A 16689-nucleotide genomic window follows, 5' to 3' on the forward strand; every position below is an offset into this window, starting at 1 on the left:
GATACTTCTCATTAATCAGCACACTTTATTAAAATTGAGTAGTTTTAGAAACAATAACAAAGATTGTTTTAACCAAGGGCTTATTAACATTTAAGATGTAAATTCCTTTTGAAAAGAGGAATTTTCTTTATATTGGGGAGAACTGAGGATGGTTCTTCTAAAATCTGTCAGATAGCATCAGTGGTGGGATTCAAATTTTTTTACTACCAGTTCGGTGGGCATGGCTTGGTGGGCGTGGCAAGAGAAGGATACTGTAAAATCTCCAGTCAGAGGTAGTACTTGCTGGTTCTCCAAACTACTCAAAATTTCTACTACCGGTTCTCCAGAACTGGTCAGAACCTGCTGAATACCACCTCTGGATAGCACCTCTTTTGGGAGCAGATTTTGAATGTTTGTTCTAATGCTTTTCCTTTTTTAAAAACTAAACTACTGATTTTTTTTTTATAAATTATTGGTTTTAGGCTATTGAAAAAAACTAAAAAAACCTTCTGGGGTTTATTATATAAGGTACATTGTACAAATATATTACACATGGCAACTTTTAGGAGACCATCCAAGATTCATGAATTATTATTATTAATTTTAATTGTTTCCCCTCTTCCTTTTTTATTCTATATTTTGAATCTTAGCTTAATTAGGCCTCTGGAATACTTGGTTGAACAGAAAAGCAAGATGAGATGAAATTAAATTAAATTACAGAAGTCACAGATTAAAATCAGTTAAAGGGAAAGAGCTGGGGTTAATATCAAAGATCAGAAGATTGGTTATAATATAAGCTGCCAAAATACAAAATGGTTTTGTGGACATCATAATACCAAAGGAAAAGTTAATAGTCTTCTGAGGTCATGGACTTCCACACTTGGACGCCATAAAAACAAAGATTATTTTACTTCTTTCTGGCAAAGCGTATCAATAACAGGTGGAATATGGAAAAGGTTAGGGTTCCCACATTTGATGGCAAAAATCTGGATGACCACTAAATGGCCATAAGAAGTAATTTTCTCGACCACTTTGAGACCACTTAAAAGTCATCCAAATGTTTGCAGCTGAGATCTGATACGTGTAGAAAATTATAACCTCTAGTTTATCTATCAGTAAATAACAAAGCCATAAAGGAAGAAAGAACATTAGCTACTCTTTTCTATTGATTTCTTACAGAAGACAATAGTCAACCACCTCCCAGAAGCCCATAGAGTAGGCAGGATTCAATAGCAATTGCTCACTTCCCCTGTGGCCTTCAGCAACTCATATTTGGTACAGTATTAAAGCAAGCCCCAAACCACAGAGTGCCACAGCAATCCCTTTATTAACTTCAAAACTATTTTATTGCTTTTGAACATCTTGTTAGTAAACAGTTGCACGATTGGCATGAATAATCCATCTCTGATGTTAAATTTAACACACACATCCAATCTCAATTGTACCCACGCACAAATAAGCACACTGCTGAACGGGTGCCAATCTTGAAAATGTTGGAAAGTATGTGTGCATCCAAATGTGTATCTGTACCTCCATACCTCATATATATGCATTGTGTAAAATTAACACAGCCAATATAGGCTAATGCTGCTAGCTTTGTAAATGACAATGTACTATTTTATTGGTTTCAGCAATTAAATATCTAGTGGAATGCTAATATCTAATAACTAGCATTGTCACAATCTGGTTTTCCCCAGCTTGGTTCCCTCTAAGATACACTATCATAAAAACATATAGAAATCCTGACATCTATGTGTATCCAATTTCCATTGAACACTGTCTCTAATATTAATACTCACATTGCTATAATGCTGATCCTTAACTTGCCCCTTCACCCCACTCCCAAAATGCAAAAGCTTCCTAATGCCACTCCTTTTCTTCGAAGGAAAGGCTGCTCAAGTTCTTTTGTTAAATTAGTTACTCTTCAACAACAGTTAAGAATGTTTAAGTTGTTTAGACTGGATCTGACATTTCTATCCACATATCAAGCTCTTTTCAAGAACTTGGGATAAGCAGATGTTGTTTGATGATGTTAAGAGATATGATTGCTGGATGTAAGCTGTTCCAAGTAAAACTGCCCTTTGCAATTGACTGGTGGTGATTTGGTCAATATCAGTGGCATTCAAGTAGTGTTCCAGATGTTTGGAGATTATTCTGTAACTGATTGATTTTAGGTTTTTGTGATGGCTAAGGAAAATGGGAACTCTCTTTTTAATGGCCAGCCTACCAACCAAACTAAGTTACTTGCCTCAAATGATTGCCTCTTCAAAAAGTAGGTTATCAGAAGATTTGCTTAAAAATTCTGAGCTCCCCAGATGTGTAGATACCAATTTTTGTTTGGCTCCATCAAGCTGCACGCTGAAAAGTATCATTTCAAAATACTTGGTTTTTTTTAATGATTTCTTATCTTTTTTTATTAATCCTCTGTTAGGGACCCAGAATCATATGTTTGAGATTGGTGACCTAAAAAAAAATCAAATAAGTTAAAACAAATATTAATTTTCAAAAGGGAAAACATTTGTGTTACAAAGGAAGTTTTCAAGGCAAAGTGGGGTGTTTTTTTTTTTTGGCCTGGCTCCTTTAGCATTTGTGGGGGTGCTCATAAGTACAGTAATCGACTTTCCTTAAAAGATGGAAGCTGCAAAATCCTATTTATTTATTTGTATTCCGTCGTTATTATTTTTACGAATAACTCAAGGTGGTGAACATATCTAATACTCCTTCTTTCCCCTTCCTAGGTTCCCCATAACAATAACCTTGTAAGGTGAGTTGGGCTGAGAGGGAGTGACTAGTAGTTTAAAGGCACCCAGCTGGCTTTCATGCCTAAGGTGGGAGTTGAGCAAACAACAAAGATGACAAAGTGTCTGGAGGCTAAATCCTATGATGAACGGGCGAGGGAGTTAGGTACATCTACCCTATTGACAAGAAGGATTAAGAGAGAACATAATAGATGTCTTCGAATACTTGAGGGGCTGTCACAAGGAAGAGGGGGTTGACTTATTCTCTAAGGCACTGGAGGGCAGGACAAGAAATAATGGGTGGAAGCTTGTCAAAGACAGATCCAGGCTAGAAATAAAAAAAAACTTCTGACAATAAGAGCAATTGATCAGTGGAATAGCTTGCCCCCTGGGTTTATGGGTGCACCATCACTGGAAGTTTTCAAGATTAGACTGGAAAACCATGTGACTGGGATGGTATAAGGTCCTGCCTTGAGGTGGGGAGAGTTGGGCAAGGTCCCTTCCAACCCTATGATTCTAGAACTCCTGGTGACTGGCCCAAAGTCACCCAGTTGCCTTTCATACCTAAAGCAAGACTAGAACTCACAGTCTCCTGTTTTCTAATCCAGTACCTTAACCACTATACCAAACTGGCTCTTTTTTCCCTTCATGATTGTGGCAGTCAACAGTATTTTCAAGTTTGCTTATAAAGAAGAGGGCTTTTTTTCCATCAGCAGCTTACATGGAGCACATGCAAGTAGTGGTCCTTTTATTCTCCCCTGGGTCACTTATTTCTGGCTATTGGTTAGTGCTAATACAGGGCTTACAAGGTTCGACCTATTCCTATCCCTATCCCTGTCCCACTGGCATAAAAGACTCAGGAGTGATGAGCTCACATTTCATTTTATGACTTCACAATCTTCCATTCTACAACGAATATCTCTAGCACACAGAATATCTCTAGCACACGGACATTCCCGGGGGATCAAACCAATGCATGGCCATAAAAAATAGATGAAGCTCCCAAGTATCTCCTAAAGTTAAACAATTGTGAATTTTAATGTGACAGAAGGGGGAATTTATTAATTACAGTTCCAAGCCGTGGTTATTATTGATGGTATTTAATTTTAATCAGACTGAGATGTAAGGGAATTTCAATCAAATTTAGTTTGGGTGCTCCCACCTCTTAAGAGTCTGTAGCTTACATGTGGATCTTGCCAAAGGAAATTTACATATATACAAAGTTGTAATATGTTCATCTTAAATGTTTTACATCCACTCTAGCTCAGCGTAATGAGAGAACCAGTTCTTCAGAATATATTTTCCACCACAGCAACAGAACAAAGAGAGAAAAAGAACCTTATGGTTTGTCACACTGGCAACGCACAGGAATAATTTGTAAAATTGTATTGAAGATGCACATATGTGCTTCCGCCAGAAAATCCTGTATATTTCATCCTTTCCTCAACAGAAACATGCCCCTCCCCCTTTTGACTAGAGTTGTCCTCATTTGCCCCTCTTCTAATTTTGCAATACATTTTGCAAGATGAGGCACCCAGCATTGTACACTGTCTTCTAGATGCAGCTGCTGAAAACTAAAGGATTATGCCAAAGGCATTACAGAAAAGGTCAGGTTTTTATGGAGGGAACAAAAATCTTGCAGCAGTCTTCTCAGAGTTTCACTGCAGAAAATCCTGGATTAAACTGGAAAACAAAAATACAACACATACAAGGTTGATTGACCTGCCCCCATCCCACTGGCACAAAAGACCCAGGAGTGATCATCTCACATTCCATTCTATGACATCACAAGCTTGCATTTTACAATGAACATCTCTAGCATTATTGAGCCCCCTGAGCTTCCTTGATATAGCTGCCCACGTGTTTCCCCAGCAGTGTAGCTAGCTCGTGTGGCCTTACTGCCTTTATCAAGGAAACAGGCTTGTGAAGGGCCCCTGGCAAGCAATGCCTGTGTGTGTGTGTGTGTGTGTGTGTGTGTGTGTGTGAGTGTGTGTGCGCGCACACGCACGCACGCACGCACAAGCATAAGAGAGGTGATAGGAATGGACATAGCACCATCTCCTGCTTTCAGAAACCAATGTCTGTCAGAGACATGATTCAGGATTTTTCAGGAGTGTTCAGCACCAATGTGCGGTCCCAGCCAGTCTATGGGAATTGGATAGTTACTTAGGAATTATGAGCTGTCCCCTTAAGGGAATGCATCATGGTAAATGTAGTTAAAGGTATCCTGGGAAATGTAGTTCATGTCACGTGGCCACATCTGTAATCCTGATTGGTCACTAATTTGACCCTCGATGGGTTGGGGGAGTTTTCCTCACTTCTCATTCCCTAACTCATGGCAGCTGCTTTCTATCGCTACGAGATGGGTTAGGAGATAGCCATCTTTTACTACAAGGCAGATATGCAAAGGATTGGTCATTAAAGAAGAACTTTGTCACAAATGTGAGTTATGAGGATACCTGATGAACCAATAAATGTACTTTTTTATGGATGTTTTGTGGAGTTTATCTATCTGCATCTGTACAGGATACAGAACAGTAAAAAGATGATAGAGCCTCAACCCCATGATGATTGAAGCTGCTGCATGATATTAATCTTTCTATCCCATAGTCGTAGAGGTAGGGGTTAGAGCTGCTACCACGAGGCTGTGTTCAGGCAAGAGTGAGGAAAACTCCCCCTACCCATGGAGGGTTAAATTAGTGACCAATCGGGATTAAAGATGTGGCCACGTGACATGAACTACATTTCCCAGGATACCTTTAACTACATTTACCATGATGCATTCTCTTAAGGGAACAGCTCATAATTCCTAAGTAACTATCCAATTCCCATAGACTGGCTGGGACAGCACAACCAGCCAGTAATAAATGCTGGGATATAATTCTGAAATCATCAGTACTGAATGTGCCAAACAATCCCAGATGCAGTCTTAAGAAGCTTGCCTAGGAACACTTTGGTTTGCGGCATTTGCATTCTGAGTACAGTCCAAGAAACCAGCGTTAACCTTTAAAGATCTACTGGGGCTTGGCTACCTTTGAGTTAGCTTATGTAGGAGAAGGAGTGACAGAAATTGTGGGTGGAGTTAAAAGAGGAATCAGCCTAGAATCCCTATGTATCCACAAGCAAACCAATCTCCCTTAAATTCTGTTGACCCTTACCTAGCTGCAAGATAGCCATTGGTTAAGAAGATTCTTGTGCATAGGCATCATTAGAAATAAATGAGTTCAATGGGACCTTCACATATAGACTTGGTTTTTTGCAGCTTACTTCAAACAGAATTTCTTTACTCAAGACATGCCTGCAGAGTTGCTGGTAATTTCTATTCCTTGGGAGGTGTGAGGAGAGGGAATTTGAAGGACAGTATCTTATGGAAAGTTTTCTCTTATGGAATGGCTTCCCAGAAAATAAAAGAACCATGCTCTCACACTCTCAGGAAGCTGTAGAAAACATGGCTTTGGGGGACTGAATTGAGGGTGGACAGAGACAATGGAGTGTGATGACTTTCTGATTTTGATTAATAGCAGCAGTGTTGGGATGTTTTCGATTAATAGCAGCAGTGTTGGGATGTTTTCTGCTATAACCCCTAAAATAGGTCTTTAAATGGTCATAAATCACATTTTCAGCGCCGTTGTAACTTTGAACGGTCACTAAATGAACTGTTGTTCAGTTGAGGATTACCTGTGTATGGAATTGATCCATTGATCATATACTGTTATATGTTTACTGAGCAGTAAGTCCTACCAGTACATCTAACGGGATTATAGTTTAACCCTGATATAACTTGCATAAGGGAGGAAAAAAAATCAAAACTTTTGCAATTTTGTATTCTTATGTCTAGTAGAGATAATAAGAATATCATACTTCCAAAAATCGTAATTTCATCCCAGTGACTTTTAAATCAACCACACACAGTAACATCAAGTATATATGAACATAAGAATTTATCTTATAGTAAGTCAGATTCTTGGTTAGTCTACTACACAATATCTACGCTAGTTGTGGATTTGCAACTTTTCACTTAGGAGATCTCAGTCCTACTTGGAGATGTTAACATATGAGGCATAGATCTACTGCAGCAAAGTTCTACTGCTATTTTCTATTATTCTTTTCTTAATAAGATTCCACCAGGCAAAATAAAGAAATACCTTTCCTCAGTTGGCCCTTAGATCTAATGTACCGGCATGTACATTGGTGCTTAGTAAATTTTTTGGTGACTAAAGTCAGATTAAGATTGCTAGGCATTGTATAAATAAAAATGTGACTGCTCTTATCCTTCAAAATGCATCTTGTAAACCTGAATTCCGTTATTTAAATTTACTCACAATGAATCTCATTCTCACATTTGTGACACTGTATGAAGAGGCATTTGTAACATTGAAGATGAAGCACTTGTAGTACTTCATTTTTGAGACACAAGGGTAGTGATATCATTCAGAATTAGATTTCTCTTGGGTATTTTTTAAATTATTTATTTCATCCCACATCAGTTTCTCACTCATTAAGAGCTTTATAAATAAGGGCACCCAAAACTTTGAACCACTTTTGGATATAATTCATAGGTTCTTCATACAGATAATTTGCATCAGTTTTGGTCCAATTTCTTCAGAATAATTCTTTTTTTACAGAATTTGGATTATTTCTCCTTTCAATTATGAGGATTTAAAACTAACTAATTCCTCTGCCCCCCCCCCTTTTTGCTGGCATTTTGTCTCTGCAGTGTGAGTACAGCAGTACTGATTTCTAAACCATAGAGCTGAGATTATGTTTATAATGGCCTAAAACTCTGGTGGACTGTGGAGTCTTTGGTGCTCTCTGAGCTTGCTGGTTTTCTTGCAGACATTTCATTACCAATCTGGGTAACGTCATCCATTGTCCCATTTGTGTGCTTTCTGAAGCCTTTGACACCCAAATGTGGCAATGATAGAAGTGGGAGTTTTGATTATATTATCTAGTTTGGTAATGAAATGTCTGCAAGAAAACCACCAAACTCAGAGAGCACCAAGGACCTGCAACGCAGTTCAACACAGTTCTGAGCTATAAATATTCTTTACTATCAGTATACTCTGGTAGACATTTGAGAGGGAAAAAATGAGCATTTGCTGCAATTCTGTGAATGGTATCTATGCCTTTAGTTTTTACTTCACATTTACTTTTTACATATATCAAGTAAGATAGCATTGCATCATCCTGTATTTTTCTGCAAATACTTTTGATTTTTAAAAAGTCAATATGTCCCAGAGTTTCTAATTGCATGAATTTTTATTTAGTCTTATATATCAGCGTTCTGTCCATTCCAATGTATGATGTGATCTTTATTTGACTTCCTCCCTTACTTCCTTTCCTACATAGCCATGTGTTGTGTGGTGTGGTGTGGTGTGGTGTGTGTGTGTGTGTGTGTGTGTGTGTGTGGAAATATGTGTCTGCCTTTGTGCAGTTCACTGTGTGCTTTTTCTTTGATAGAGCAGGTGCCTATCTTTTCCTCTCCATCTGGTTGAAAGTCAGAGTTATTCAAATGAGAACTTAAAAGGCAAAGAGAGAACGTCCCTTTCCTTTTTATATATATATAAGGGCTTTCTGGGATGTATTAACAAGAGAAAGGATGGTTTAACTAGACCTGTAAAACACTATTGAATTGGTGGCTTATGCTCAGGCATTACGGGTACATTACAAATCTGAAATTATCATCATCTAGTTAAAGTGTGCCTAGTAGACTTTTGTGGCTATTACATGGAAAGTGCATTTCATTCTCACTTCCAATTTCCAAGTCATATTAGCCAGGTGCAATGTGAAAAATGGAGAATTCACAGGCACAATGAGAAGCTGTCAGACTTCACACCAGGCAATAAATATCGACTGCCCAAAAATTGCATTTGATAATAGTAGAAGCTTCGCAAATTCAATGCAGTTAGATAAATTGCTCCACTGAGAAAGAAATCATATAAATGCCTACTGCAGAACAGAGCTATTAGGCCTATATATAATGCAATCATGGGGTTTAAATAGTAGGTCTTTCCTTCCCTTCCTTTCAAATCAATTATTCTCTTCTTTGTGAAAGTTGGGGACATTTATTTCACGTTTACAGAACAGTTCTCTCTGCCTTAGAATAACTGATTCCCACCAGATACGTCAATTCATAATAACACACTATGGTGTTTCAGGCTAATTAATTAACAGTAACTACCACCATTTCTACATTCCCGAACTTGTATGCAGATTGGAATCTTTGCTGTTTCTATATATTTTAAAATAAATATCTTAAAATGTTTGGGGTGAAAATTTGGATTTGTAGCACCATAGTGACTAAGAGAATAAAGATTTCATATTAAATAATTAGGATGTACCATCCGTTTATTATGTCCCTCACCACAGTCCTATTCCAGTCAATACAGTCCGAATCCATCTGCTCATGACATGGCCCAAGTCTTTAAATGAATGTTAATGGGTGAGCTTACATCTGATTAAGTCACGATTTGCCTATGGTTTTGGAATAAGATATAATAGTTAAAAAACCCGCAGTGCTTGAGTTCACACAACATGTTGACACAAAACCAAATAAACCATATTATGTACTGTATGTGTACTGTATGTGACTCTAGCTGATTTTGGGGTACATAGGAACATGTAAGCGAATAGCGCTGAATTTAATTCAAGACACACATGCAAATTTTATTTTGATGGCTGTTTCAAATAATATACTAGAAAAAATCATGGAGGTATAAAAGAGAACTGTACTCTTTCAATTAAATGCTTATAGCACAAGAAAAAAAATTTCTGGAATGCAGCAGGCTAGCAGGTTACTATCTAGATTTTGAATTTATACTTTCTTATTAACTCCTGCTACCTATATATTCTCAATCATGTTGTCTCCATAATACATGAAATATAAACATAAAATATTGAATTATTCTATAATCTGCTAATATTTAATAGCATTTTTCACTGTATTTATACTCTTATACTAATATTTTGATATATTTTTATTTTTAAATATTGAAGGGATGCAAATTAAAAGACAAACTTGATTATTTCTAAAAAAAAAAGATTATTTTTAAAATGTTTTTTCATTTGATTTTGTTAAAACAAAGAAAGAAAAACCCACCATAAACAACAGAGCTTTAAACAACAGAGCTTTAAAAAAAACATGAAAGTGCATTCTGAAATAATAGCCTTGATTAATATCAATAGTTATCACTTATTCATCAACCAAACTTTAGTTAAGCTACAAATCAACTGAGATTCGTTGCCCCATGGATCAGATGTACTCTATATTGGCACATTAAACACCTCAAGCTATTTATTTCTGCTAGGGCTACAAAAGAGAAGTAATTTATTATCAGAACAAGCAATTTCAGACATCTTTGCTTCCGCCACTCTTGCTAAAAAGAATGTATGGTACAGTTACTCATACAGCTCTATTGTAAGCTGAATCAGTACAACTGTATAGAAGATTATTCATAAGCCTACTCCAAAGTAAATGCTAAGGGAATTTTGATACCTTAGAGATGTGCTGGAGTAGCAATGAGGCCCAGAATCCCCACTGAACACACATTGGAATTCTGGGAATTTTAGTTCAAACCTACTTTGAGAAATCTTCATCTTATAAAAGGCTGTTGCATTGTATGATTTTAAGTAAACTGACCAGAAGAACAAAGACAGGAATATTTCTTATTTGATAATCTTGGAAATATTGACCTGCAAACTGTTCTAATGCTGTAGATCACATTGGGCATATGTCTACAATGATCGTATTTTCTTGGAAAAAATAAAAGACAAACTTGAAAAAGGGGCAAATCTGAGAGAGGTTCATAAGGATAAAAAAATAGTTGTTTATGTTTATAACTTTGCTTTACAGAGGAAAATTCAAAAGCAAAACCAAGAAAATAAATAATTAAAGAACTGTCCTTTATAACGAAGGACCAATGGTCGCTATGCATATGACCAACTAGGGTCTGATGCCTAGATGGACATTCTGCCATTAAGATTTTTATTTTCACCCATATTTTTCCAGTGGCAAGGCAGCTAATATCCCAAAATGTCATGTGTTAAAAGTTTGATTCCATCAGTACATGCACAAGCCCACTGCCAACCAATGGAACCTCAGAAATTAGACCAAAACTTCAGAAACTCACTGCAAAATTCCCTGTAGCCATTTCCAAAAAGCTGGGTAACTCATTTTTTTCCTTTACCACCCCATTTTCTCCTGTTCTTTTCCCCTATAAGTGGTCCTCATTCATCTGAGAGGCTGATCCAGGCAGCCTTGCTGTTTCCATGGCAACATTGCCATGGAAACTGCAGAGTCCATTCTCTCCTCCCCCTTCTTACCATCCTTTCTTCGCAATTCCAGCAATCTCTCCCTCCATAAACCCATTACGGGAACTTCAAAAGACAAGAGGTTTCTGCATCACCCTTTAAAAAGCGGGGTTGGGGGGGTTGAATATACATCCTTTGAGAAAGCACAGGAAAACTATTTGTTTGATGGGCTGCTTCCTTCAGGACACCATCTCATCCCCAAATCTTCTTTTGTAGCTATTGGAAGCTAATATAGTATTTTCTTCAAAACCTGTTCCATATTATTGTTTTACCACACTGTCTTACTTTCTTGTACATCTTATTTTGGCTTCACTTTCCATATTCCCTTCATCTTCTTATACCCTTTGCCCACAATTACCTGGGGTACACCTGACAACTTTTCCTCACAACACACCTCCACCTCTTGGGACAATTTTGTGAACAAGGATGGCCTATCTTTGCTATCTGTCACTGCTTCTGGGTCCTGGGTTTACTTAGCTGCTTTGTTCACATACACACAACCAATCTGCTTTTACCTCAGCACGAATCTACCTCAGCATGCAGAATCATGAGGATACCCATTTTTCCTTCAGGTATATCGTTATGCACTCACGAACATTTTGAACACCCAGATCGGCACAAATTTCTGCCACGTGCATTGTACTCTTACACATGCCCAAACGCCCACCTGTGCAATCCATCCCATAGTCCCACAGCAATTATCTAGGAATCTTAGTGCCTGAAGCACAAACATAACTAGATGTACACATACACACATGTACATTCACACGTGAGAATACATTCAGAGTCTATGCATATGCATACTCAACCCTTTTCAAATGGAGACTCAGGAAACAGGCTTCAGTAGATGAAAGCTTATTAAGCAATAGCCATGAATGGTTGCTTTCATGTGTATGTTTCAAATTCATTTCTAGCACCCATTTTCTGCTGGATAGTTGCAAAGTGGGGGGAGTGAGGAGATAGGAATAAAAGGTAGTTCTATGGTTTAATTTGTGCTGGCTTTGCCAGTCTGTGAAATATAAGATCATCTTATATCATCATTCAGCATATATGCGAGAAACAGTGAGTGTGACTCTGCGTAAGGAAGATTTGTACAATAATCAGAAATTCTCATGTGTGAAAAGGACAGGTATCAATCTTTTGAAACTGCCTCACACTCTCAAATATATTAGAAAGGCACACAAGTATACAAAGTAACACATTCACAACCTGTCACACACACAAGCTGCTGCGGATACAAAGCAGCAGGAAGTGTAATGCACAGTTTATGATTTGATATGCATACCCACACAAAGGAACTGGCACATGCCCAGAACTGCAGCAATACAACACACACTCTTACATAGGCATACGGATACATTACAAAAGCCCCAAGCAGCAAAAAAAAAAAAAAAAGCCTCTCTCACACATTTGCATATCTAATAATTGACCTACCTAGATCAACGGCATAAAAAAGGAGAACAAACATACACAATCACGCTCGACTGAGAATTAAATATGAACAAGTGGATAGAAAAATATTAATTTCACAGCCAGCCCCCTCTCAAATCCCCACATATTGACATAATCTTATGCAAAGCTAATATCCCCAGAATGACAACTGTCCCATCATACACATTAGATCAGGAATCCCATCCTATTACACCATCCCAACAGCATTGTCACGGCTCTGATTCAAATTCCCCCACAACTGAATTTGCCTTATACACCAAACTGGGGTGTAGCTGCATTAGAATAGGTACCGGAAAGCAATAGTCAGCTCCTTTTTAGCACAGACTGAATAATCCCCCTTCCTCTTCCCAAAGTCTCTTTTTTAAAAAGGACTGAGACAGCGCATTGTTCTGATTGTGTAAATACATTGCTAATCAGGAAGACAGTAAAATCAAAGGCAAAACGATAGCATTTTGTGCCAAAGACACATAAGTGTGCCCAAATTCTGGGGGGGACACCTGCTTGTAACTTTGACACATGCAAGCATACATCATCAAATCTGAAGGCACTCTTGATATGTAACACCATCCCACCAATACTTCTACACCTAACTTTCTGGAGTCTCCTTCTCTTACACTGTTTTGACACACCCAGAACACCTAACCCGGGTTATCAAAGATATTGTTGCCCAGTAGTATGGAGTAGCAATCAAAACCTTACCTTGCTTGATCTGTTAAAAAAGAATCCCATTCAAAATACTTCCCCTGTGGTGTAGGGTTTTTTTTCCTCTGCAGCCCCTGAGTGCTGTTTGATTTCAAGGGGAAGCACCAGAAATGTTAGATGTTCCTCTCCACCTTCAAGAAGGAAGCATTTTACTTTAATGAGGAGGGGGAAAATACCCCACTTCCAAAGCCGGTGCTTTCTATTAAAAAAACGAAATTTCACTCTGAAAAGGAAATGCAAGGGATGAATTAAAGAAGATGCCCGAGGAATTCCATTGGATGGATGGCAGGCAAGCGAGGTGTTTTGATTGGTGAAGGAAATGCACTCGACGGGAACTGCAGCCCCTCACTCAAACCTGCGTGTCTTCCTCTGAACTGCTTTCAAGTCCCGAAGGAGTGGAGAAGGGTGAGTGGGAAGAGCATTCATTAACAAAACCGGTGAACATCCAGCAGAAGATGGGGCAAAGAAAGAAAGATGTAAAAGCCTAGGATTGGGCAGGGATAGCTGTCAGTCAAAGAAGACCCAATATATCCACGTTTCAGCTCTCCCCCTTGTCTCTACTCTGTGAAAGTATAGAAAAAAGAAAAGTTTGCTGCAGGAGATCCAGGAAACCCTGGAGTTTTAGTTAACATACCTGGCTGCTTGGACTTTTCTCGAAATAATCCTAACCCTTGAAAATACTGGTTTTTCGAGGACTTTCCCGTCTGACTATGGATGATCTGATGAATGATTCCCATGTATTCTTGCATGCACAAAAAACAGCACTTGCATTTGAGGAAAAGAGTGAAACAGTTTGCATCTGAATATATGTTCTGGTGTCTTTTTTAACCTCCTCTTTTACAACACACACACACACAAAAGCATGACTTAGCTTTTCTTGTAAATTTCTGCATGCACAAATTTCCTTTTGCTCCAAAATTTGAAAAAGCAAGGGTGTTGCATCCATATTGATTGTCACTGACTAACTGGCACCTATTTTAATGTAATTTTGATGCCAGCAAAGTTTTTTTTTCTTCTGTAATTTTCCCAGACTTTTAAAGCAGATGGTGTTTTATTTCCTCTGCTGATTGATTTTATACTGTTTTGTATTTGTTTCTGCCAATCTTTTTTGGGTTGCTGTCTTACACTGCTTACCCCCCCTCCCCATATTTTGGGAGGGTTTTGCTGTCATTTTGAGCTTTCTTGAAAAGCAAATAATAAATCTCTAAAATTCATAAACTAAACCACCCCAAATGTGCTATAAATAATTCAAAAGAACAGGGTTTTGCTGTGACTGATGGAGTTAGGAAATCAGAAATTGTAGGTTCGATGTAATAAAAAAGTATTGAAAGAAATGGTAGAGCTATGAATATCTCCTTAAGTAAAGATGGAGTGTTTATACTGAAAGTGGAAGGAGATGAGAACCTAAGGAAACTATATATTAAAATAACAAAAGGGCATCTTCATTTTGCAGTGGCTTACTGTTTTATATAGCTTCATATTTAACAATATGAATCCATTCTATTTTTTAAATGAATTTACATGCTACCTTTTTACAATGCACCCAAAGTCATCTTATAGATAAAAATAACTATCTGTCATTCAGAACAGAATCTATATGTCTCCTCCATTTTCACTGATACAGTTCATAAGAACAACATTGACTAATGGCTTATTAATCATCCAACGAAAAAGAGTCATCAATTGCAAGAATAAATAAACTTCAGCATAAGTAGAGTTAATAAGGTTGTCGTTAAATTTTAATAAGAGCTGAGAATAGGCAAGTTTTCTGGGAGCAGCCACTGCATAATATCGGTGCCACACCAAGAAGGGTGCCCCCAAGGTGCTTTTCAAAAGATAACTGGATTTCTTTGAAAACATTTAGCTTCTTATCCAAGAAGCTTCTTCAGTTCTATTCAGTTCAGAACTGAAGATGCTTCTTGGATGAGAAGCATCTGGGGAACAACCATGAACTGGATAATTGAGAAGCTCCATAGACAATGAGAAGATGCTTATATTAAGCTAGAGCAGGGGTGGGGAACCATGACCCTTTTATGATTTGTGGACAACTCAATGAGTTGGAAGTCCACAAGTCATAAAAGGACCATGGTTCCCCACCACTGTGCGAGAGAATCTGGAAGGAAGAAGAATGATGAATATTGGAAGGTTATGTTGCATAAGTGTTACAAAAGTAAGGAGATGATTGCATTTCAAAAGACAAAAGAGCCAGTGGCAAATTCAGTGATGGAGCCTCATTGCATCACCAGATATTTCACTAGATTGTATTTGTAGAAGGAATTTTTCAATATCTGCCAAAACCACGGGGGAAGAATTGACGGTATGAAATCTGTGCTATCTTGCATATATAACAATAGCACTTAGATTTATATACCACTTCACAGTGCTTTGTAGCACTTTACAGTGCTTTACAGCCCTCTTTAAATTATTTACAGAGTCATCCTTTTGCCCTCCCCTCACAATCTGGGGTCTTATTTTACCTACCTTGGAAGGATGGAAGGCTGAGTCAACTTTGAGACACTCAGAATTGAACTGCTGGAGTGAGCAGTGAGTTAACCTGCAGTGCTGCATTCTAACCTCTGCGCCACCACATCTCTACTTTTTGGGTCCCAATGATGGCAGCTATTTTGTAACCTCTGTATGGTCTATGGAGATTCTCAGTCATCCAACCATCAGGCATCCAACCATCCCAATCATGGTTGTCCCAAAAGTGCTTTTTTTGAGAGGCAATTGGACTTTCTGGTTTTTCTTTGAAGATGTTTCACTTCTCATCCAAGAAGTTTCTTCAGCTCTGACTGAATGGTGAGGAATGGAAGGATCATACTCCTTGCAGACAGCTGGTCATTTGCATTCTTTTAGTGGGTTGTTAAGATCACCTGGAGAAGAAGGGTCCCCACCAATTTGCACCACTCAGGTGACCATGATAAAATAAACCTCCAGGTGACCTTAATGAAATCGCTAAAATAATGCAAATGACCAGCATCAGTGGTGGGATTCCATTTTTTTTTACTACTGGTTCTGTGGGCATGACTTGGTGGGCGTGGCAGGGGAAGGATACTGTAAAATCTCCACTCAGAGGTGGCATTTGCCGGTTCTCCGAACTACTCAAAATATCCACTACCGGTTCTCCAGAACTGGTCAGAATCTGCTGAATACCACCTCTGACCAGCATTCATTTGCATTCATCCTTCCATTCCCCACCATCCAGCCAGAACTGAAAAAGTTTCTTGGATGAGAAGTGAAACATCTTCAAAGAAAAATCAGAAAGTCCAACTGCCTCTTGAAAAAAGCATCTTTGGGACTCTGTAGGATCATGCCTACAAGGGACTTCAGCAGTGTTGCAAGTTGGATCTGCTCCCCTGGGATTCTTTGACATCACTGCCCTTGGGCAGCTGAACCAATTTACTTCTAGTTCAGTTGCAGATCAACAGAAGTCTTCCTTGTAATGCTACAATTCTATGAAGCTTGGAGAAATGTAACAATTCCTGTTCTCCTGTGTCCACATCAGTAT

General features: G+C 38.3%; 1 protein-coding gene across 1 annotated transcript in view; it reads right to left on the minus strand.

The window, feature by feature from the left end:
• Nucleotides 1-13604, minus strand: part of SHISA7 (shisa family member 7) — a 44649-nt gene extending 31045 nt beyond the window's left edge. Inside the window, exon 1 of the mRNA XM_087948064.1 lies at nucleotides 13179-13604. The gene's annotated coding sequence lies outside the window, so the exon portion shown is untranslated. The remainder of the gene's footprint in view (nucleotides 1-13178) is intronic.
• Between the last annotated feature and the right edge of the window lie 3085 nt (nucleotides 13605-16689).

Source organism: Notechis scutatus, chromosome Z (genome assembly GCF_049901735.1).
Source record: "Notechis scutatus isolate UNSWTSFEM ecotype Mainland chromosome Z, rNotScu1.2, whole genome shotgun sequence".
Classification (NCBI taxonomy): Eukaryota; Metazoa; Chordata; class Lepidosauria; order Squamata; family Elapidae; genus Notechis; species Notechis scutatus.